The 25,714-nt window shown below is 43.1% G+C and overlaps 1 protein-coding gene across 3 annotated transcripts in view; it reads left to right on the plus strand.

Moving 5' to 3' along the window:
• Positions 1–25,714, plus strand: part of MYOCD (myocardin) — a 149,913-nt gene that overhangs the window by 3,059 nt on the left and 121,140 nt on the right. Inside the window, exons 1-3 of one of the 3 annotated variants that reach the window (XM_038536909.1) lie at positions 7,249–7,393; positions 8,880–9,010; positions 13,804–13,964. The gene's annotated coding sequence lies outside the window, so the exon portion shown is untranslated. Of the gene's footprint in view, positions 1–7,248; positions 7,394–8,879; positions 9,011–13,803; positions 13,965–25,714 lie in introns of those variants that run through there. The other 2 variants (XM_038536908.1, XM_038536911.1) reach the window with 2 other exon arrangements.

Consider the following 25,714-nt stretch of genomic DNA (forward strand, 5'->3'; position numbering starts at 1 on the left):
ACCATTTCCTGAGAGCCTGTCGTATGCTATTTTATGCCTGTTACTTCGCATTCATTATTTTATTTAACCCTCTCAGTAAACGTACAAAACAGGTGGTAGCTTCCTCGTGTATGAAGTACACTCTTTTATGGGCAAGTGACAAACCCCCAGCTCTGAGCCTCAGAGGCTCACAGAAGCAAGTGTAGGGAAGGCTGGGTGGAGCCTGTTTCTGGAAGGAGCAGAACCCAGGGCCCCAGTGCTGAAAAGACACTTGTCACCTTCTCTCCTCTTGCCTCCTATGTTCACCTTGGCTTGTGCCCCGCAGAAGTGGTCACTTTACATGCTTTCTGCAAAAGCAGGGACCCTGCTTTTTCTCTGCAATAGTCTCAGCCGATAGAACAATGCCTTGCCCATGGAAGGCACTCAAAATTATAACTACAGAATAAATGGATGGGATGAAATCATGGTATGGAATGTTCTAAATCCCTAACTCTCAGCTCATACCAAAGACACTGTGGCATTTCCTGCTGTGCAGTGGATCATGGTGAACACTGAGCAAGTGAATCACCATACAGTAGCCTCTCTCCAGCCACTCTTCAGAATGGTCTCCATTATTTATCATATCTTCTTTTTCACTTTTAGCTGAGTTATTCCAAATATATTTTTACATGGTATGTATGACACAATAGGTAAAACAAGGCCAGAACATTCTCTTTCTATGAAATGTATGGGCAAGTGTGTACCCTTGGCTGTCCTTGACTTTGGGTTACTGTGAGCCCCTGCTATTGTTTTTTTCTTTTGTTTTGTTTTGTTTCTTTAGGAGAAACTCCTCTTAGTTGACAGTCTACCAAATAATCTCATTATGCTTCTATATTTCAGAAGGGAGCATCTTTGCATGGGTTGGGTCCTAAAAAAAGCACTCAACCTCAGATCTCCAAACATAAAATGAAAGATTTGGACAAAACATTCAAGGAACCTTCTGATTCATTCTGAACTTTCTATTGCTTATCACTCCACCCACACTTAGGCTTAGCTACCATCACTATTTGCTTACTACTTGGGTCCAAATCCAGTGTATTTTCCTCCATTGGAGATCCAAGAAGGTATAATAGGTTTTCTAGGTCAGTCTCAAGAAGGCATTCCAATATTAGTACTTAAGAAAATATAACACCCTAGTAAGCCTTCTATAAAAGGAAGCAGATAATAAACAAATGATACAAAATATTGATGTTGTCTGATACAGAATTCATTAAAATTTGTAATGTCAGGTAGTAACAAGGCAAAGGTTTAAAGCAATGCTGTCCAGTAGACGCTTTTCATTCCTAGCAGTCATGATTATCAAGTAAAAAGAGGGGTACTTGGGTGGCCCAGTGGTTGAACATCTGCCTTCGGCTCAGGTCATGATCCTGGGGTCCCGGGACCAAGTCCTTCATAGGCCTCCCAGGGAGCCTGCTTTTCCCTCTGCCTGTCTTTCTGCCTCTCTCTCTGTGTCTCTCATGAATAAATAAAATCTTTTTTTAAAAAAGTAAAAATAAAGCAGTGAAATTAATTGTAATAATATATTTTATAAAACCAAATATATCCAAGATATGATCAACATGTAATGAATATAAACAGAGTTTGGGGGTGTTTTTTTTTTTTCATTTTCTAATTATTCAGGTTAGCCTGAAAATTCAAAATGGCCTTCAGAATACTTCTTAAAGTAATTGTTTCCCCATGTTTTATGTTTACTGTTTTTTTTTATTGGAACATAATTGCTATACAGTATGATATTAGTGTCAGGTATAGAATATGGTGATTGGACCTTTATATACATTATATACATTTATATATGTTATATACATTACATTACCAGAGTCTTTGTACATGGTTATTAAAATATAATTGGCCAGGGGCACCTACGTGGTTCAGTCTGTTTAGCCTCCAACTCTCGATTTTGGCTCAAGTCATATTGGAGTCATGAGATTAGCCCAGAGTCGGGCTCCATGCTCACTGGGGAGTCTTCTGGGGATTTTCTCTCTCTTCCTTTCCCTCTGCCCCTCCCCCACACCTCTCTCAAATAAATCGATAAAATCTTTAGAATTTCATCGGTTCTATTCTCAATGCTGTGCATCTCTGTAACTTACTGCTTTTCTTTTTTTTTCTTTTTTTTTTTTTTACTTACTGCTTTTCTAACTGAAAATTTATACATCCTCCTCCCCATCACCTATGTCATCCGTACCCCCCCCCACCCACGGCCTCCCTTCTGGCCATCATCAGTTTGCTCTCTGTATTTATGAGTGTTTCTGTTTTGTTTTGCTTGTTAATTTGTGGGTTGTTTGTGGAGGCCAAGAAAAATCAAGGCCATTCCACCTCAAGTTTAGCGTTAGCACAACTACAGCCATCTTAGGCCCCTGTGAATAAAAGCTGAACTTTATGGGGAAAACTGCAGAATGTCCTCAATGTCCTCGGCAGGTAATCCCATATTAGAAAGACAACAGAGCCCACACCCGTGGTAGAAAGTCCCGTATTAGAATGAGAACAGAGCTCAATGCCCTTGAAAGCCCCATATCAAAATGTAAACAGAACTTGAGAAATTCCTCCATCCCTTCTGAAAATCCCCTAGACCAGCCTATAAAAAAACCCAGCTGTAACCCACTTCGGGGTCCAAGTCCCTGCTCCGCTGTGTCAGGTACACTTGGACCCAAGCTCGAGCTTGCAAATAAACCCTCGTGCGCTTGAATCGGTGTCAGCTCCTTGGTGGTTTCTTGGATTCGCAATCTTGGGCACAACATTGTTGTTTTTGTTTGTTTGTTTGTTTGTTTTGTTTGTTTTAGATTCCACATATTAAGTGAAATCACATGGCATTTGTCTTTATTATATATCTCAAATATGTGAGATTTCTTACATTACTCTTTTTTTCATACTAAACCTTCAAAAGTCATTAAGGGTTGTTTGAAAGTCAAATGTATGTTAGTTACACTTAGGGTATACATCAGTTCAGATGCTAAATTTTGAACAGCTAACGTCCAATTTATAGTCCCATCGAGCAGCACAGTTAACTAACAGGAAAATCTGTTATATTCCTTCAATTTTGAAGTTATAAGCAATTAAAAATTGATTGGCACTTGTCCCCTGAGGCCGTGCTGCTACCTCGGGTAGCAAAGAACGAGGAGTTTCAGGGCAGCAGGAGGCTGTTTTAGATACAGAAATCAGGAAGATCTTGTGTGGAGTGACACTTCAGCAGAGACACGAATGGAATGAGAGAGGGAGGCTGCCAAGATGTGAGAGAACAACATTCCAGGAAAACAGAAATACAAACTGCAAGGTCCCGGAAATGGGATCGTAAATATCAAAACTCATGTATCACCTTCAAAGTCTTGACCTTGGGGAGTCTCTCTGCTTGTTCTAAGGATGCCACGTGGTGCAATATCTCTTTCGTGCTTAGAGTGCAAAGCTCCCAAAATATGCATTGCTTCCCGTTTCCATTCATTCATTAGAACAAAACATGAGATTTATCTCGATTATGAGAAAGAAGTCAAAGGCGTTTAAAGCTCTGAGTCTGGTCTCAGGATGGAGCCAGTCGTCTCCCCCCTGCCTCTGTGGTGAGAAGCCACTAAAGAGAAATGACAAGAGCAAAATTTCTGGGTCAGGCCTGGCACCGAGGCACTGCTTGCCCTCACCTCACCTCTGTCCTTGAGGATTCATGGTGGCCATCTGTACGTAGCTAATCTCTGTGTTATTTTCCTCTTGGCAGTTTTCTGGACAGCTGACACCTTTGACAACGATATCAGAAGTAGGTTTCCAAACAGCCCTATCCAGAGCCCACTCAGAGAATCTGAGCAAATGGATTAAAGCCTTCCTTATCTTTGCTCTTTCTTAGGCAAGTTAGACCGAGGTGTGTCAGCAGCTGAATAATCTCCACCAGGGACAAAGAGTCTAGGGGGGAACCAAACAATGAAAAGCTGGAAGATCTCTCAAGTGAGCCCTGAACTCCCTGAGCTTAGAAGAGAAATCAAGGGATAAATTCTTCCCACACTCACACGTCCATATCCCTCAAGCAGAAAGCAAAATACTGAAATGTGTGTGCAATATTATGGAAGGGAATTAGAAAGATTGAAAGGTTAAAGATAACAAAATACGGATTTTGTTAGGGTGATTAGGTGACAGGCCTTTTCTTTCATGACAGTTGTCTTCAGTAATTAGTATCAGTTAGATGTTGTAACACAATGAAAAGATGCCCAATATCATTAATCCTCAGGAAACTGCCAATTGGAAGCACGATGACACGTCACCTCGCACTTGTTAGAATGGCTAGTACCAAGAAGACAAGAAAGAACACGTGTTGGCAAGGATGTGGAGAAAAAGTGGGAGCTGTTGATGGGAATGCACACTGGTGCAGGTGCAGCCACTGTGGAAGGCAGGATGGAGGGTCCTCAAAAAAATTAAAAACATCAATATCACATGATCCAGCAGTCACTGCTCTGGGCAAATATCCAAAAGGGATGAAATCATTGTCTCCAAGTGATATCTGCACTCTCGTGTTCACTGTAGCATTATTCACAGTAGCCTAGACATGGAAATATCTCACGTGTCCGCTGACAGATGAATGGAGCTTTTTTTTTAGTGCAGTATATATCTACCATGAAATATTATTCAGCCATAGAAATGAAGGAAATCCTGCCATTTGTGACAACCTGGACAGAATTTGAGGGCACTGTGCTAAGTGAAATAAGTCAGACTGAGAAAGACAAATGCTGTACCATTTTACTTACCCGTAGAATCTAAAAAAGCCAAACTCATAGAAACAGAAAGTAAAGTAGTGGATGCTAGGAGCTAGCATGGGTGGGGGAGACAAGATGCTGGACAAAAGGTACAAACTTCCAGTTAGAAGAATCAGCTCTGGAGAGCTCGCGTACAGCATGGGGATTACAGTTAACAATTCTATATTATGTATTAAGCAGTTGCTAAGAGAGTAGATCTTTTTAATTTTTTAAATTTTTTTTTTTTTGAGAGAAAAAACATGAATGGGTGGGATGGGGCAGAGGGAAAGAGAGAGAGAATCTCAAATAGGCTCCATGCTCAGCACAAAGCCCAACGCAGGACTCGATCTCATGACCCTGAGACCCTGAGATCACCACTTGAGCCAATATCAAGAGTCGGATACTTAACCAACTGAGCCCCCCAGCACCCCAAGAGAGTAAATCTTAAGTTCTCAAAAAAAAAAAAAAGCAAAAAAAAGCAACAGTCTTTAATGTGACATCATGAAGATGTTGGCTCAGGCTACAGCAGAAATCATTTTGCAATCTATAAGTGTACCAAATCAATACATAGTACACCTTAAACTTACACATTGTTATATCTCAATAAAGTTGGGGAGGGGGAGTTGCAAAACAAAAAAAGCTTGCAGCTCTTCATTTAGAGTCCTGTCCTGTCCAGGTTCTCTGGCTCTGTTGGCTTTGATGAGAATAAGTCCACAGATGGTTTGCTCAGGCTTGACTCCACTTCCTCCCCTAAAATAAAGGCTTGTGACTGTGAGTGCCCCTGTCTCATCCACTAGGTAGCCCCAAAACCTCACATAAAACCTCAGAATATTTGTTGAACACTGAAGGGACCATGTCATGTAGGGGGTCACTGCCCAGACTCTGGGACAAAAGAAATGTAGAGAAAGAAACAGTGTGCCTCAGAGGGGGGAACATGAGATTTTAGAAAATGCGACCCTGAACATGTTTCTGGAGTCAGCTGGAGAAGGAAGTTCCAAGCAGCAGAGAAAGTTGCTTTGAAGTCCATTAGATGGTTCTCAATTTTTATATCTGGGGACACAAGAGACTGGGGGTGCAATAGCACCTGCCCTCAGAGGTTTAAGGCACTCTAATCAGCAGATATGTCCACCTGAGGTTTGGGAGGTAAGACAAATCAGGCACTGGACTCAGCCCTGTGCCCTCGTTGACCATCTGGTGCTAAGGGTGAGCACGCGACTCTCATCACCCAGACAAGCACTGTGGTGCTGGAGGAAACTCATACCCTCGCCTCCTCTCTGCCCTTAGGGGAGAATCCAGAGAAAACAGGGAAGCAAATGATTTCTCCTGACTCTCCAGTCCATCCTCTCAATTCCTGTAATTACATCTCACTGTTGTCAGGAGGAGTGAGAGCAGACTTCCAGAGCCCCTCCAGGAAATGATTACAGCTGAGTCTAGAGAAGACCATCAGAACCATCAGAGCTACGTATAGAATGGGCTGCCTCCCCAGGCAGGGTCCCTGAATGAGCCTGAGGGACTGCATCAGTGGCATCGTCAAGGGGAGTCTCCACTGGAGGGAGCTTGAAATTGGTGACTCCCTGCCACCCTTCCAATAACAGCACACTGTTGCCAGCATTGCCAGCACCCACGCCCAATGTCAGCTGACCTGGAGCAGGTGCACTCACACCCCATTCCAACCTCTGAGCTGAGTCAGGACCGCAAAGCCAGGTGGCTCTTCTATCCTCTGTGGTAGGGTGCTCAGAAAACTTATCACACAAACTAGGACACTCTTACAAATGAAAGGAGACGGTCATAATGTGGTGCATCAGAGCAGGGAGGGATCTATGGTATTCTAATTAGACTGTGCCATTAACAAAAATCCCAGACTTATAGTGGGGTCCATGATTCTGAAGCATAGTGTTTATTAATGGCCTAAAAGTCTGCCTGGTGCTACTAAAGACCAAGAGTCTTCAATGAATTTAACAATAAATATAGCAGTGTGTTGTCATATAAAGACTCTTGGGCTGGGAATTCCGGTGATAGAGAATACGGAGGGGAGGTGGTTATGATTCAAGGGGACTCCTCAGGTCTGAAGAGCAGAGATAAAGTACTGAGGAGACGAGAGTGGGAGGAGACATACTTCAAACTGCATTTCCCTAGATACTTTTAAACATCCTTAAAAGAAGACCACGTCTGGGTGGCTCAGTGGTTGAGCATCTGCCTTCAGCTCAAGGCATGATCCTGGGGTCCTGGGATGGAGTCCCACATTGGACTCCCTGCATGGAGCCTGCTTCTCCCTCTGCCTGTGTCTCTGCCTCTCTCTCTGCATCTCTCATGAATAAATAAATAAAATCTTAAAAAAAAAAAAAAACCTACAAAAAGTCTCAACTGTCCATGTCAAATTATATGATTTTTTTCCTTTTGTTTGCAGTGGCTTGAGGGTGTCTGGAATAGAATGTGGGGGGAGCTAAATCTCCCTGCTGCACCAGGCCCCCCACAGCACCATCCCCAAGTCACACACCACACTGGCACTGCCAGGATTTACACACATCCGAACTTCAGGTCTTCACCCGAAAAGCCAGCACAGATGCCTTTGCCCGTGGGATTCCATCCAGCTCGGCCCACTGAGATTTCACTGGCCTGTTGACCTACAGCAAAACAGTGGACATCATGCCAAGCCCTGCGGACCCACCAGGGTGATTCATTAATAATATTTGTAATCTCTGAAAAATGATGTTGCACCATAGAAGTGTCAGCAAATAACCGTGGCTCAGTAACGTGTCAGCATACGTACCTAGGAGTCATTCCTGACCAAACAATTTTATAAGCATCTGCTCTCTTACTTGCTTCCACTGGCTTCCTATTTTTCTCCCCTCTTTAGAGCTCCTAAAGTCAGACTCACACTGGAATAGCTTGCAAATTCCCGTCTTTTCTGATTGGGCCCATCTGAATGGGGCCGTCACAGTGTCTTCTCAAATGGCATTTCCATTAACATTTCTATTTCTGTCCATTTGGGGCACCTAAAGATTTCCCACCAAGATCTACATTGACTATTTTAAGAAAGTGCTTTTAAAAAGCCAACGCGTTGGCTAAGTTTAAATTTGACTTTCTCAGGGGATGTTTAAAAGAAATACACTAGGTTTTGTTGGCTTTTTTTTTTTTTTTTTTTTTTAAAGAACCTTTGTAAGTTCAAAATAACATTCCAAAAGGAGTCACTAGAAAAACATTCAGAGTAAGAGGGAAAAAAAATTTTTTTTTTTTTTTGCAGACCTCATGTTTTTTTCTACGTTTGCTTTTTGACACAGAAAAGTCAAATAGCCATAAGAGTCAGATAATAATTGAAAGAAAAATGGGTTGTACTTCTCAAGTCCAGAATCTTCACAGAAGAAGGAGGAGTCAAGCCTGTCGAGATCCATTATTCAGTAGGCCAGGTAGAAAGGGAAGATTTTGACAAATGGTAGATCAAAGGCAGGGCTTCGGAGATTCTCTTAGATCTTGGAGGAGCAGCGTCACAGCCATACTTGAACCATGCCAACTGGAACTTTCCATCAGGCTGATGACCTGTGACCTCCTGGTGCCGTAGCCTGGTGAAATGCCCTAAATATGCTTGGACAGCTGCCAATCAGGAAGATAAACCACGGATGACTACTTCGACAAAAACGTAGAGCCAAAGTGGTGATTGTTTCCCTAGGCATGGAGACAGATCTCTGCTGGCAGAGCAACATGAATGGTGTATCAGTGAGAATTGGTTGTGTTGCTAAAACTAAAAACAAAACAAAACAAAACAAAACAAGAACAAAAAAAAAACCCTCTCATAGTGTGGCAGCACCACAGCATCATCAGGGACCCAGATCTTGACTGTTTTCCACTGCCACCTTGAGCATGTGGTTTCCATGTTCCAGATTTACCTCGTGGTCCTATAGAGCTGCCAGCCTGCCATCCATCAGAACTGCATTCCAAGGAGGAGAGAGAGAGGAAGGTGGAGGGGGAAGTGCGGTCCCTCTCTTTCAGGGGATGTCCCAGGAATCCCACACAGCATTTCCATTATACCTCATTGGCCAGAGTGTGGTCACGCGGCAATCCTTAGCCACAGTGCAGAGGCTGAGAATTGCTCTTCTAGCACAGTGCTCAGCCATCTCTTTCACATATAGAGCCTGCAGTGAGCCTTTTCTTCTCTTCCAGAAGCACCAGCTGGCCTCCACTCAGCATGTTACACCACGAAAGACTTGATGAGTGTTTGTTCATCTTTGGACACAAGGAATAATCTGGATGTCTGAAAAGAATGCCATTAATTCATGCCCTACAAAAAAATGGTAAATGTTTAGTCTTGAAAATGCGGGTAAGAGTTTCTCTTATGCTTTGAATGAGCAAAGAAAGCCCATGGTGTAGTCTCATAATCATGTGGTGTCTTAAAGTGACTTAAAAAAAAAAAAGATTTGATTTGATTTTACCTTAATAATCTCCCTACACCCAACATAAGGCTCGAACTGGACAACGTCGAGATTGAAAGTCAGATGCTCCACTGACTGAGCCAGCGGGGCATCCCAAAGTGACCTTTAAAGGAAACTGCAGGTGGCTCAGCAGTTTAGTGCCACCTTTAGCCAAGGGCCTGATCCTGGAGACCCTGGATCGAGTCCCACGGTGGGCTCCCTGCATGGGCCTGCTTCTCCCTCTGCCTGTGTCTCTGCCTCTCTTTCTCTGTATGTCTCTCAGGAATAAATAAATAAAATCTTTAAAAATAAACAAATAAAGGAACCTGTAAAAACCATTAGCTTCCAGAGAATGGCTCCCCAGTGCTTGCAGCATTCATACCCAGAGATCCCAAGATCTAACTCTATTCAGAATAGTTGCAGAGGCATCAGTCTGGTGAGAAGGGCAACATAGGAGGTAAACTCGACTCAAAAGGGTATTTCCGGAGCAAGCATGATGTCCGGGATATGCTCAAAATCTGTCAATTTCTGGCCTAATCCCTTTCCTGTGATGAGGCAATTTAGCCACATGAGGCGAGGTGGTCCTGAGTTGGAAGCTTTCTCGATATTTCCACACAACTGATGTGTACAGAGCGGGTGCCAGCAACGATCGGACTGTATTCAGACATCATTCCATATGGGGCCTGCTTCCCGGGATTCCACGAGATCCCTGGTGAAAATGCTAAGTGGGGTTTTCAGCTTTCAGTTTTTCTTTATGGCCCTGGTGGTGTTTAAAAAAAAAAAATTCCAGCTTTCTGGAGGTATAATTGACAAATAAAACTGTAAGATGTTTAAAGTATACAAGGCGATAACGTGATATACGCATAAAGGATGGAGTTAAGAAACATGTCCCCTCATTTACTTAGGTAGGATTTATTGGGGAGAATATGTAAGTACTTCTCTCTTAGCAAATTTCAATGATGCAATATCGTGTTATCAATATAGTCACCATGGTATACATTCAGTTCTTATATCATATTCACCTTCTAACTGCAAGTCTATTTCCTTTTACCAACCTCCAGAGATTTCCCCCATCCCCAGTCCCCCTTTATTATTATTATTATTATTTTTTTTTTACCATTTCTGAGTTCAACTTTTTGGAGGTTTGTTTTGAGATTCCGAGTATCCGACACCCCCTCCAGTAGGCAGATCCTGGATGGAATGAACAGGAAAGTGTGTCCATCCTGGGTTTTCTTCCTCGTCCCCCTCACCCTTATGCCCAGAGGCACAGAATCTAATGTGCATAAGTAGGTTCATGAACCTCTGGAAACCGCACGCCAGGTTATGTGTATTTGTGTATTTGCAGTGAGGGCGCTCATCAGATTCTCTACAAGATCTGTGGTCCTTAGAACTGCTGCCCTGGTATTTTATACTCCAGCAATGCAGACACCACCACCCCACCCCCCGGCCATACACACAAGGTTACCTCATGCCCCCACATCTGCCGGGGCATTCCGGGTAGAGAGAAGCACCGTGAACCTAGCATTCTCCTGCTGGGCCTCAATACTCCAGCACAAAATCTGTCTTCTCTGTAGAACCGACTCCTCCAAGCAGATAGGAGTTTTGCTGCTTGCGCCCTGGTTCATCGTATTGTGTTGTAGCTGTTTGCTTGCCTGTGATAACAAGGCAATAACGTGATAGACGTTCCGAGTATTTCTCACCTAGTATCACAACTGGCATGTTCCAGTGAGTTCCCGGAGGGTGAGTGGGTAGACGGATGGATGGATGGATGGATGGATGGATGGATGGACCCTCTCTTCTCATTGCTGATTTTGCTTTATCCACCGATCCACCTCTGGTCCCTATCAGATTAGTCCTTTCCTCAACTGCCATGCTAATGGCAATGCCTGAAATCGCCGAATGTTTAGGCTTTGAAACAAACAATGTTGATGAACAGAATTTTGCTCCATCCATTTTGGTTTTCTCTGGACAAGTTCTAGAGCCACAGCTGTATTCTCTAAACAGGCCTCGTTCGGTTCCTAAGTAACAGGTCATGTCTTCTTATTGAGCGGGGGGTAGGGTGGGGGGCTGCCTCATGCCTCTGCCCTTTTGCAGAAGGAAAAGAACTTCTGGACTCTGTCTGACCCGAATCTAGCACCATGTCTCGCAAGTTGTTTCTGTCTTGGCAACTTTACACGGCTCTCTATCATCAGGCCCAGCTCTTGACAGTAACTGGATTTTATAACGGTCCATTGGTCGCTTCCTGGGGTTTTGACTAAGTTTTAACTTTGCAGTGCCGAGTGGCATGTCTTAGATGTGCCTAGCTCCAAGCTTATGCCCAGGAGCTGGTGGATTTTCTCTTCCATGCCCATCAGCCACAAAAGACCGAAGCACAGGGAGAGGCAAGAGTTACTGTCTCGCCAGCCCCAAGTCTGCCTGCCTGGAGCAGCGTTTTGGATGAAGCTCATTATTTGTGGAAATGGTGTGTTCCACAGGCAAAAATAACTTTTTAAAAAAAGAACCAATCTGTACCCTCCTGAAGTCATCTCAAAATGGATGCAAGATTTCTCATGAAGAGAAGAACCTGTTTTGTTATGGCTCGAAGGGTCCTCGTGTACTTGGCCACCCCACATGCAGCCTAATCTAGGAGGCTTTAGGGTCCAGAAAAAGTTAATAGAGGCTTAATGACGAGGTAATGAGAACAGAGGTCAAGGGTGGGAAGCAGGTTTTCTATTTGGAGCCACACAGCCATGGGAAAATCTCATTTGCAGACTGTAAACTACCAACAGAAACCATTGAAACAGAAAAATATGGGAGCTGTCCCTCACCTGATCTTGTATTAAGCACGAAGGACACCATGGTTTAAATAATAAATAAAAACATAGAGGGCAGCTCCAAATGAGAATCAACTAAGATAAAGACAAAGAAGGGGGAAAAATAGAGGAGAAGGGAGGGGGACCTGGGTGGCTCAGTGGTTGAGCATCTGCCTTCAGCTCAGGTTGTGATCCTGGGGTCCTGGGATCGAGTCCCACATTGGACTCCCCACAGGGAGCCTGCTTCTCCTTCTGCCTATGTCTCTGCCTCTCTGTGTCTTTCATGAATGAATAAGCAAAATCTCAAAAAGAGAGAGAGAAAGAGAGAGAGAGAGAGAGAGAGAGAGAAGGGAGTAAATCGAGGAGAGAGAACAGCATCTGGAGAAATGACCAGCACTTACTTTGTGCCAGGCACTGTTCAAAATCTAATGTCTCGTGGTTGTTTTGATCGTTCTAACAATCCACAAGGCCTGTGTGGTTATTATGCTCTGTGAAGGAGTGAAGCACAGAGAGGTGAAGTGACGTGCCCAAAATCAACCCAGCTAGCTGGGAGAGGAGCTGGGATGTGAACCCAAGCAGCCAGACTCAGGAGTCCACAGTGATGCAGGTGTGTGGACAGGTGTGATAGAAGGTTCCGGAAGGCTGAGTGCTCCCACCCGGAGCTGCAGACCCACTATTCAACTATTGTTATACCTTCTGGATTCACGAGTTGACACCTGACTCCAAAGGTGATGCTAATTAGGAGGCGGGGCCTTTGGGTGATGAGGTCATGAAGGTGGAGCGGGAGTGCCGCTCCACCTTCTTATAAAGTGTCTTATAAAGGCGGCCCCTTCCGCCATTTCGGGACGCACCAAGAAGACGGTTATCTGTGAACCGGAAAGCAGGCCAGCACCAGGTCCTGAATCTTCCAGCATCTTGATCTTGGGCTTCTGACCTCCGGAACTGTGAGAAATAAATCTCTGTTGTATTTAATCCCCCACCACCCTGCCTAGGTTGAGAGCCCCTGGAGCACCCATTCCAAATCCCACCAGTCCAGCTGCCCACCCTTTGCACACACCATGAACTTTTGATCCACTATTACTGAATGCCCAGTTCAGCCCATCACCTCTCATCTGGGGATGACCCCACCTTAATCTCCTGACCTATGTGACCTTGTGTCCTGCCCTCTAGGGGCCTGGTACCCATCTCCAATGGGCATGTTGGAGAGCTCTCCATTGCCTTAGCCATACCTCCTGCTGACAGCACACCTGGCCCATTGCTTGACCAATTGGTGCCTACCTTCTTGTCTTAAGCTGATGGAGTCCCTGGCAGGATAAGGTGAGACGAACATAACTCAGCACTTAGGGGTTCAACAAAAACAGATGCTGAGAGAAGCAAGAGTTGGTTCTCCATGGGGATGTGCATAGTGGGATTGGATGCTGATGCCGAATGGACTCAGATACTTCTGATCTCATCACTGTTGAAAACAAGAAGTTTCGGCAAAGCCAGTGAACTCTGCAGGGTGTACGTTCTAGCCTCAGTGGTAGGACCTCAGTAGAAGGGAACAGCACGTGATGATTTGTTGACTTGATGTAGAAAAGTTTCCAACACTGAACATCTACCTTGATAAGACCATGCTATATTGGAAAATGTTGTTTTGTAGACCATACCCTCTAAGTAACAACTTCTGTTTCCTAAAAGTTCTTGTATAATCACAAGCTTTGCCTCTAGTTCAGAAGACACAGTTGGGAAAGCCCTGAGTTTGAGTTAAGTTGTGTTGAGCTGCATAGTGAATATAGTAATGTAACTTCCTGGGAGTGTTGGGCACTGGTGGATCTCACCTGAATCTTGCTTAGGCATATGCTTTCAGCCAAACAGAATTACCCACAATTTCATCCTCTGCAGGGCACGTGTATCCACTGCCTGCTACTCAAGGATGGGGGATGAAAAAGCCTGGTCTTATCCACTGAAGGCAGGACAACTCCAAAGGACCATCCCAGTTCCAGAGCTGGCTGGGGTCCAGGACTAGGACCTGCGTGAGTGGAGGAGGCACTGACTCATCTCAGGTACAACGTGAGGCACCAAAGATCTCAGTGATCACGATGGGTACAATTTTAATGCGCATGTTTCTTAAAGCCCCCCCCCAAAAAAAAATCAATGGTAAATATCAAAATTTCAAATATATACTAACCTCAACCAGGCCAGGATTAGGATAAGGAGATTGAAATAAGTCCTTACAGGTGCAGGGTGAAATTTAAAATTTTGTTCATCATGGATTTTTTTTAATGTCAGCTTAAAATTATTTATTTATATTAAAAAGTTTATTTAATTTGAAGAGCACAAGCATGAGTGGGAGGATGGGTAGAAGGAGAGGGAGGAGCAGACTCCTCACCAACCAGTGAGCCCAATGTGGGACTGGATCCCAGGATCACGACCTGAGCCGAAGGCAGACACTTAACCGACTGAGCCACCCAAGTGCCCCACTTAAAATTATTTAAATGCTGCATTAAAATATTATGCATCTTAGCTGCTGAGTTTTCTGGCACCCCTTAGGTATTACCCCAAGGCAAGGCTTCATGCCCCCTGGTCCCAGCTGGGATCTGCTGGAAGCTTCCACTGCAGTCCCAGGTCACTGTAACTCCCCCTTGCATGGTCCTGCCCACTTTCTGCTCTCCTTTCAGAACTTTTCCTAAGCCATGCCCAGTAAGCCTCCTACATCCACATATAACGACATCCCCAGCAGTTTCCTAGAGAACCTTCACTGAGGACAGGGAGTCAACTTGGTAGCACAGAAAACTAGAGGGTGGGCAAAGCTGAGTTTGAAGCTCAGCCCCACGATTTACTGAAAGTGTGATCCTCAGCAAGGCGTGCAGCCTCTGCAGCTGTTTTACCCCAATGCAAAATGAGAAAAATAATGCCTCTCATTCCTTTAATCCTGGAGCACTTTGAGGAGTAAATGAGCTAATCCAGGTAAAGAATCCCGTTTCATGTCTGGCAAATAACAGGTGTTTGGGGAAACAGAACTACCCCTCCCAGGAGGAAGTGACAAGCACCGTGACCTGGCACAACAAGGCTGGAAACTTTGAGTGAAGAGATGACACTGTTGCACTGGTTTTGCCAAAGCTGCCTGGGCGCATCATCCTACAGCTAAATCAACAAGCTTTATCCTTCTGGCTGCTGATAATCCGACCCAGTGCTTCCTGGTGAGATCCTAACGTGTGGGGTCTTGCTTCTTAGCCATTTCTAAACATCTGTGATTAGGGACAATTAGAGACTAGGCGTGCCTGCCATCCTCCTTTCTGGCTGAGGAGGAAGTCCCCATGCGCCACTATCAGGGGCGAGACAGCATCTGTCAGCTGGTCTCAGGAATCCACGGGCTCATTCAGACCCAGCACCAGTCCTGCTGACTTTATCTCAGTTCCCCAAATGCCTCAGACTGTTTGCTTCTCACTGATAGGGGAATCTGGCGTCTCGTTTTCTCAATGACCAGAATGAGATTCCTAAATAGCAAGAAACTGAGATAGGTGTTATGGAATGTCAGGGAAATTGGGAAAACCAAACAGAGGATACAGTCCCCTCTCTCAAGGAGCTTCCAACATTCCAGTAGGGGAGAGAGAATAAACATAGACATGAGACAAGCAAAACCCATGACTACAGACTTACGATAGGATGTACCCATGTCCCTGCACTCTGCCTGTCAAAACCCTTCAGGGCACCTGTGACACCTCCACCGTTAAGTGTCCCGCTCTCCTGCACCAGCCCCTCTTCCCCTCCCAGACAAAAGCCATTTCTATTTCCACAGCCTATTGCAATCCTATTACCATAGCATATTAGCATATACAACAGCGTATGTATAAAAGCATATTGACGTGCCTTCCCATTTCTAGGAGCTTTGCTTCAAATTTGGATAACTGCACCTTCTCCCATGTATTTTTTCATTTGTCTCTTCTACAGTATTTGTGCAAAATAGGTGCTCAGTAAATGCTTGCAAAGGAATGGCACTGTTAGAAAAGTCCAGAAGCCCCCATTTCCATGGGGGGGGGGGCGGGGAATGAAATTTTTTTCTGACACAGCTTTTTTTTTTTTTTTTTTAAGAGAGGGAAGGGGAAAGTGCAGAGGGAGAATCCTAAGTAGGCTCCATGCTCAGTACAGAGAGGGACACAGGGCTTGATCTCATGACCCTAAGATCATGATCTGAGCTGAAATCAAGAGTCAGATGCTCAACTGACTGAGCCACCCAGCTGCTGTTCTGACATAGCTTTGGAAGGAACACAGCAACATGTTCCTCTGGCATTGGAGCTACAATCTGGAGCCCCAAGGGCCACATTCAGCCTCCCCACATGTTTACTGGGTTGGCAGGATGTTGTGAGGTTTGAACTTTAAATGCCTGTGGCCAGCATATACAGCCCCCAACGGAGCCCTATTTGCCATCGGTTCTTGTTCTCTACAGCTAGGACAGATGCCTGGCTTTCAAGGCCATCTGACTTCATCTCCTGCTCTGCAGCGGCCAGTCCATAGCTGCTTCCCTTTCTGGAGTTAGATGACTCTGGCCAAAACACCTGGAAGATTAAGGTAAATTTCCCTCAATTTCTCAGTCATGTCCCTAAATGTAAGGTAAGCACTCCTCTTTCTGAGCCAAAAACAGATCTGGGAAGTCAAAGGAGAGAGCTGTTTTTGAGTGCAGACCATAAAACAATGCTTTTTTTTCTATTAATCCTGACAACCACCTTGAAATGAGTTATTACTTATCCCCATTTTACATAAGAGCACACTGAGGCTCAGAGAGGCTAAATAACTTGCCCAAAGCTACAGAGCTGGGAGGAGGCAGAGCCAGATTGCAGACCTAGATCTGCATGGAGCCCTCACCCCTAATCATATCCCAACTTGGAGCTGCCAGGGAGGGGCAGTGGCGCCGAGCCTCCATTTCCAAGGGCAGAATTTGGGAGGAGGGCGATTCACGTTCTGAGCAGCATGGTGGTTTGCATGCAAGTAATTCCTGTTTATCTGCAGTAAGGCAGGCTGGTCATGTGCAGATAATCCAAAAATAGTTTCTAATTTTTCTTGGGATAAATATAAATTTTTTGGCAACAGACACCCCTCTCAAAGCGTGTTTTGATTAGAGTTACACGAAAAGGCGTTTTTATTCTCTGAGGAGTTGCCAACTCATGGGCAAAAGGGAACTGAGAAGTGTGCCAGCCGACCTTCCTCCTGCCCACCAGTAGGACTGTGTGGACAGTCCACACAGCTGTCAGCGAAAGGACACTGGTGGAGGAAGGACATCTGGGCTCTGGCTGAGTCCCTGCCACTCTTGAACAGGAAACTCAACTCAACCTTTCTCCTTTCACAGACAACATTGCTTAGGAAACTAAGATCTGGTTGTGAAGTGTCTTAGCCAAGGTCGCAAGGCAAGCTCGTACAGAATTGGAACTTGGAATGTGGAGCCCTTAACTTTTCAATACTAACCCGCCTCCCTGATGCTAATGTGGGACTTCCCCAGAGTCAGGAATGGCCAGGAATTGAGATAAAGAGATGCCTGCATATGATTCAAAGTATGGCCCAAAAATATGAGAAGCAGGCAATGACGGCTTTGCAATACTCTCTGTTCTAGGCTTCCTTGAATACCTTATTTCTGAAGAGTAATGAGCAACTTGGAGACAACAGTGAGGTGGTGTGAGTAGTGTGGACAGCGCTGAAACTTGGAGTTAGCCAGACCCTTGAGATTTGGGGAACATGACTTAATCTCTCCTGGCTTTCCCTCAATGGCAAATTTCAATTACCAAGAGAACTCCCAGGAGAACTTGACATATGGAAGTATTCAATTAATGAAGACAAGTGGTCTTGCTGAGGGTGAAGGAACCCTCTTCCTCTGGTCCTAATGGATGCATCTGGCTTCTGTTAAGTGATTTATTGGTTAAATTTAGTGACTTACTGGTGGATCAATTTTCTTTCTTCCAAATATCTGCAACAGATGAAAGAGAATTAATAAACAGTCACACAGAAAGAAATAAGATATATCCTTCCTGCCCCTCAGACTCAAATCCCATGCTCTTCTGTTCCACAGTTAGATGCTGATGGCAGAAGTTGCAACACAGCTGGATGAGGGATGTGGGGAAAGGAGGAAGGAGGAAGTGAAGCAGCCCTAGGCCATCCTTTTGGGAATTCACCAGCTCCAGTAGACCAAGGTTGACCAAAATCATACAGCACAAACAGGAGAACCATCCTAGCTAGAAGAGCCAAACCAATGGGCACCATATTTCTGCCTCTACGATGGGATCTAAGAGAGGCAGGAGTTTCCCATCAACATAGTCTTAACTGTCACTTACTTGATCTTAGCTGATCCTCAGGAATAACCCAGGAACAGTCAGCATGAATTCAGTAATTTCATTCTACAGATAAGCAAATTGAGACTCAAGTTAAATAATTTCTCCAAGAAAATAGGGCAAGTAATGATAGAGCGGCTATTAGAACCTGTTGTGGATTGTAAGGGACAATTCACACACCTCATTACTGCTTTAGGACAATCTGTATCTCATTTATCTTGTGACCTCAGTGCTTAGCAGACAATAGGGCTTCTTTGGTAAGCATTTGCTGAAGGAATGAATTTCCTATATATTACGCTACTATGCATGTATTTGAGAATCTACTATTACAAATCCCCATGACTTGTCATCCCAACAGCATGACTTCAGAAAATCTGTGTCCAGAAACAGCCAAGTATAAGCTAGTACAACAGATCTTTAGCCATATTAAAGAGGTTTAGTATAAACGTTGTTTTTTAAAAGATTTTATTTATTCATTCCTTAGAGACATAAGAGAGAGAAAGAGACAGAGACATAGGCAGAGGGAGAAGCAGGCTCCTTGCAGGGAGCCTGATGTGGGACTCAATCCCAGGACCCCAGAATCATGCCCTGAGCTGAAGGCAGACACTCAACAGCTGAGCCACCCAGGTGTCCCACAAATGTTAACTAATCATAGTTCATCAATCATTTAAGAAGTTATTGTTTGCCCAACTTTGAAATATAATCAAGAGGTCTGAATTATAATTTCTTATAAGAAATGGAAAGCGCATCACCCAACAACATAAATCTGATGAGCTTAGGTGGCCATAAGATGAGAAGCTGGGCATGTGTTTGTGATTAACAATGCCAACTTTGGAATTTCATCTCGGATCCACCATTTTCATAGTCCTCTACAATAGTGTATTTTGGAAAAAGGACGTTCCTTTCAACAAAAGAAAAGGAAGGAAGGAAGGAAGGAAGGAAGGAAGGAAGGAAGGAAGGAAGGAAGGAAGGAAGGAAGGAAGCCATTTGTTTCTTATTTCAAGATAACTCTGTCCATCATCTTTGAATCCATTGCCCCTTGCCTTTGGTTTGCATTCTTGCCTACATGTGATGCTTTCCACAGCTCCATTCAGTCCCTTGCCAGATAGTCCATGCAGACAAAAACTCTAAAGCCAAGTGTAGGAAGACAAGGGGAGGGGAGATGTCAGTAGTTTTGCACTATAAAAGAGCACTGACCTGACCCTTGAGCCTGAAATCTAACACCACCAATTCAGCATGTAAGCTGATAAGTAGGAAGCAGCCACATTCCATGATTCTATGCTATTCTGTTAGGATTTAGAGCTGACATTTTAGTGAGGAAAAGGGCAAGGTGGAATATGAGATGGTATAGCATTACCAGAGGGGATGTCTGAGTTTGCTTGGGCTGTCATAACCAAATACCACAGGGTACGGGACTTAAACAAGAGACATTTATTTTTCTCATAGTCTGGATACTGGAAGTCTAAGATCAAGGTGGCCACAGGATTGGTTTCATCTGAGGCCCCTCCCCTTGGTTTGCAGGTGGCCGGCTTTCCCGTGTCTTCACTTGGTTTTGTCTTGTGGCATATATGCCACGGGTATCTCTCTGCATGTCCTAATCTCCTCTTCTTATAAAGACTCCAGCCAGTTGGATTAGGGCCCACTACATCAGTCTCATTTAACTTAATCACTTCTTTAAAGGCCCTGTCTCCAAAGGCAATCACATTCTGAAGTACTGAGAGTTAAAGCTTTGACATATGAATCTTGGGAGGATAGAGTTCAGCCCATTATCCATTATCAGGTGATGTTTACATACACCACAATCAAGCTTCATCTTCATCACCAATTTTTTTAAAGATTTTTATTTATTCATGAGAGACACACACACAGAGAGGCAGAGACACAGGCAGAGAGAGAAGCAGGCTCCCTATGGGGAGCCCAATGCGGGACTCGATCCCAGGACTCTGGGATCACAACCTCAGGCTTTGCAAAAGCTCAACCACAGAGCCACCCAGGTGCCCCAATCACCAAATTTTTCCAGGCATATTTAGACATTGGACCTGGGAAAATGAAAAATGAATACATTTTCTAAGAGCATTGTATGCTAGTAAACATAACAACCATCCTTTGGGCAAAGGGGAAGCCATGATTTGTAGTGTTTGTCAATTTCTGTGGTGTAAATATTCCCAACACCAGATATTTCAAGTTAGCACTGTTATGTCACTGAACACAGGGCTGGGAAGAGATTAAAACAATCAAGATCTCACCAGCCAGTGTGAGTAGGCTCCAACACACTTGTAAAAATGGAAAGTGAAGTGATTGTGTCGTCCTGGCCCGATTCCTTCTTGCCATAGTTGTCTCTGGCTTGAAGTCCATCCCTACTCTCTATAAGCTACTGGTTTTCTAATCTGGAAATTTGAAGATCTATACATGTAAAAATTTCCTGTTTTGCTTCATCTGAACCTGAAATATTTTAGTACTGATACACAAAATCCTCACTAGAACCTATCTCAACTCTCAGTACTGGACAAACCATTTCTAAGAATGACCATGGGGGGAATGCAGTAGATGTATGAAAATGTTTTACCATCTCTGAAAAGGGAACCCATCTGATAAATCAAAGGAGATGCCCCTCCATTTCAGTAACAGTTACTGCAATAATCATAGGCAACCTAATCTCTAAGGATGTATTTTCAGTACTTTTCAGGAGGATTTTACATTTCTGAAACTGCTCCTGAAAAGAAAGCAATCTGACATTAGAAAATACTTATTAGCCATTTTAAAATGACAGAGACATTTTAAAATGCAGTATATAGCAAATGGATTCTGTATAAAAAATGAATAAATATAATTATAGTACAAGTTCAAAAGATTCCCCAATCTTGGAGGAGGAGAAATGTTCTTCAACATTCAGACTTTAAAATTGTACCAGTATAACCATCCTTGTAAAATAGACCAGAGAAGACGATTTCACAAAAACAAATAAATAAAATCAAGAGACAATGCATGATTGAAGAAGGCAAAATACAAATAAGTGGTGGTGAGTAGTAACAGTAATATATAGACTACGGTTTCATAGTTTTTGTTAGAATGATTCTGAAACTGAATGCAAATATAAGAACAATTCTTGCCAAAATAAAACAAAACAAAACTGTATAATGGAAAAATAAATTAAGCCTGATTATTCAGGATTTAATATTCTTGATTATTTTAGCAAAAACTAGAAGAGGGAGAGTAGTAGAGGTTAATGTATACTCTAATTTGAAGAATGAGTGAGGGGTTCCCAGAGGGAGCACCATTTACCCAAGTTCTTACAGAATGTCTAGGTGATAAAAAGGAGATTACTTTTAACAGAGGGAACATGTAAATGGAAGCCTAGGGTGTAAATAGGGAAATATATGTTTGACTATTTTTTAAATAGATCAGATAGTAATAAAAGGATAGGAATAAGATCTAGAATTTGAAAATCAGGGGCGCCTGGGTAAATCAGTCAATTAAGCATCTGACTTTGGCTCAGGTCATGATCTCAAGGTCCTGGGATTGAGCCCTGTGTTGGGCTCTCTGCTCAGCGGGGAGTCTGCTTCTCCCTCTGCCTCTGCCCCCTCCCCCTTGCTCATCTCTCTCAAATAAATAAATAAACAACCTTTAAAAGAAATTTTTTGAAAACTTGAAAGTCACTATAGGAAAAAATATTAAGGAGAAAATTAACTACTATGGAATCATAGAAAAGCAGAAAACATAAAACAAGGTGAAAGAAGTCATGTTTACAAACAATGTATCACAATAAATATTAATAGGTTAAACCTTCCTCATTAACAAAGACTCTGAAGTTGAATCATACTGAGAATCCAGATTGTATATTTTTATTAGATAAGTACCTAAGACAACATGCCTTGAAAAGGTTAAAATAAAAAGATGCACAAAGGGGTAACTTGCAGAAGAAAACAAAATACAGGGATAGTTATACGAACATTAAAGAATTCAAGGCAAGAAGCATTTAATGACACAAGATTGTGTACCTTTCTGTTGTTCTTTCCTTAGTATAAAATGCAGAAAATTAGAGATAGTAAGAAAGTAATGGAGAATATAATGAGTCCTATATGAATACTAAGTGAGATGTTGCTTGAAAGTACTTAGCACAATGCTGCCTGGCACGTAGAAAGAGTTAAATAAATGATGATAGAGAACATAAGAGACATCATTGACCAGTTCCTTCAAAATTTCTTTCATATCTCTCCTTTGCTCTCCAACCTCATCTCTACAACTGTACTATAGTCTCTCCTTATATTTCTACTGGATTACAGAAATAATCCCCTAACTGGTCTCCCTGTCTCCAATCCCACACATTTCAATCTGTCCTGCACAGATTAATCCTCTTAGAACACTATTTTTAGTATGTCACTCTTTGGCTCAAAAGTTATATACAAGAAGAAATCCAAACTTTCCAGCCTATTATTCAAACTCTCTACAATATTCCATGATCCTACCTTTATTTACAGGCTTATGTTATATATTTTCAATATGAACTCTCCAGGAACATCCACCTTTTCAATAGCCCCCCCAAAATATTTTAATCATTTGTCTCTGTGTCTTTTTTCCTTCAAACTTGAAAGCTCCTTCCACCCATCTCCATGTTGACCCTCTCTGCTGCCAACCCCAGTACCAGTCTTAATGAAAACAGAGTTTAGCCTATTCCACAAAGAAACTTTCCCCTTCCAATGACCAAGGAATTAGGTCCTGTATTCCAACACCTAAATAAATCCTCCCTACTACCATTCTTACCTTATTTCATCAAATTTAAGACTCGTGGTTGTAAGAGAAATCATAATTGTATGCTCAAGAAAGAAAAAAACCCTGTCAATGACAGTATGACATTCCATTAATTTTTAAGAGCCATTACTTCTTTGGTGATAGTGAAAAATGGGAAAATGTGCATCTTAGGTTCAATAAAATATGATGGTTATTTCATTCATCCATCCATCCATTCATTCAATCAGTATTTTCTTATTGCCTACCGTATGCTCAGTATTACACAGATATTATCTACAAATAATACCAACAAGATGCCTACATTCACATTTATATTCTTGCACATGCCTTTTATCACCCCTGCTCCCCAAAAAGGATGGTAACGTCCTCAAAGGTAGAGATCAATGTCTTACACTTTACTTCCCACAGTAGGTAGTACCTTTCCTATTTTGCACATAGTAGGCATTTAGTATTTAGCAAGTGAGGTAACGGCTGAAAAGAAGTTGCACTGAATGCAGTCAGCTCAGTTCTAAATTCAGACATGAGAATATGTGATCTGTTAAGAACTAGTTATAGACCTCTCAGTGTGAATGCCTTTACACTAGTTTACAAAGGAGGGGTGGGGGTACAATTTGAAAAGTGTAGGATGGACTTACTAAGGCTGTTATGTAGATGAGACTGGAGTCTGTCTCAAATACTCTCCGGGCTAAGCAAACGAACACAGAGGATTATTATGCATTATTTGCACTGCTTTATGAAACTACTGACTTGACGATTACTTTGTCTATGTAGCTTTTTTTTTTTTTTTTTTTAGAGAGAGAGAGAGAGAAATCGCGTATGTGGATGCCTGAGTTAGGGGGTGAGGGAGGCGAGGGAGGGAGAGGGAGAGAGGGAATCTTAAGCAGGATCCATGCCCAGTGCAGAGCCCATAACAGGTTGGATCTCACTACTCTGAGATCATGACCTGAGTTGAAACCAGGAGTCAGACACTTAACCAACTGAGCCAACCAGGTGCCCACCCAGTTATTTTGAATAACATATCAGTAGATCCTTGTCATTTGTTGATTCAAGATGTCTGTGTTTTACCTCATATGAGCACCCCTAGAACCCATGATGTCTATCAATTTGCATTTTTCTGGAAACTACATCACCCTGGAGATAGATCTGCAGCCAAAAGCCACCAGGCCAGGAGTGATCACTGCAGACTTCCACCCAGAATTCCAGAATTTCATTGCAGACTTGCCTTCCCCTTTTCAACATTATTCAGAAATCTGAGGATTCCAGAGATCACAGGATATGTCCCTTAAAAATACCCATTGTGGGTTTTGATCAGCTGGGGCCCCTCACTCTGGGAAGTTCCTACTTTTTAGTCACACTCCTTGGAGAACTGAGCGGGGAGAAGGCCACTGAGCTGCCAACAATGCTCATTTGATCAATCTACAAACATATAAAGAGATTTACAATGTGCTGGGCTCAGTGTTAGTGGATCACGTACAAAGAAGGGTACACTCTGAATGAATGCAGCGCTCCCCCAAATGCACACAGTCCACTAGAGGGCTTTTATACTTTTAGCTGTTCAGTCTGACTTTCCTTTTGGATCCTCATCACCACCCAGTGTATTAGCCAGGGTACCTCTTATTAGTTCCATTTTATACTGATGAAAGCACCACCCAGAGAGATTTATACAACTGCCCAAATTCAAGTGGCTAAAAAGGTTTCCTAAATTGCAATTCCCAAATTACAGCCTCTTGACTGCAATTCTAATGCTCTTTGCCAGGATTATACATGTAGAGAGTCAGGGATACCAGAGAGGTGGATGGATTTCCAGATAATTCCATGTAAATCCTGGGGCACCTGGGTGGCTCAGTGGTTGAGCTTCTGCCTTTGGCTCAGGTTGTGATCCCGGAGTCCCGGGATCGAGTTCTGCATCGAGATCCCCGCAGGGAGCCTGCTTCTCTCTCTGCCTGTGTCTCTGCCTCTCTGTGTGTGTCTCTCATGAATAAATAAGTAAAATCATTTTAAAAAAAATTCCATGTAAGTCCTGATAATATTCCAGAAACATCACCCCTCTCCCCTGCCACCAAACACAAAAATCAATGAATTGTATCAAAGAGTACCAACTGAACTGAACATCTAAAGGTTCAAATATAAATGCCACACAGAAGCTCTGTACAAACCACATTAGCAATGGAAGACAACAGAGAAATTTCAGATGCCCCCATGTTCCGTTTAACCCTCTGCTCTTGTCCATGCCTTGGTCCTAACCAAGAAGCTCCAGATGGAGCAGATAGTGCCTGGGGCCAGGCTTTGGGGTTGTGTTATGACTTCAAGTTGGTGTCTTGCCAGGTTGGGCCTTCACCACATCCTCCCCCGTGACCCTGGCCCATGTCGGCTGGCCAAATTATTTAAATATTGTACATTACTAGTTAATAGACACAACATATTGAAAGTTTTACAATCAAATATTTATGCTGCTAGAAAACATTTTACATTATCTTTAAACAGCCATGTCATCTATTTATTTTCAATCTCTGATCTTTCTGTTTTGTATCAGAATTAGAGAATTTAGCCTATTTACCCAGAAGTAAATATTATGATGAAAACATTGGGCAGCTCAAAAGTAGACTTTAGTAAAGCGTGGAAGTATTTTTTGTTAGGGTCAATTGCACAACAGCCCCTGCATGGCAATACATTGAGAAATTTCCTTGAGAAGTTTGAAGCATGGAGATTAATATTTCATGGCTAGTCGTTGCTCCTACCTTGCCTTT

This window comes from Canis lupus, chromosome 5, assembly GCF_011100685.1.
Source record: "Canis lupus familiaris isolate Mischka breed German Shepherd chromosome 5, alternate assembly UU_Cfam_GSD_1.0, whole genome shotgun sequence".
NCBI classification, from domain to species: domain Eukaryota; kingdom Metazoa; phylum Chordata; class Mammalia; order Carnivora; family Canidae; genus Canis; species Canis lupus.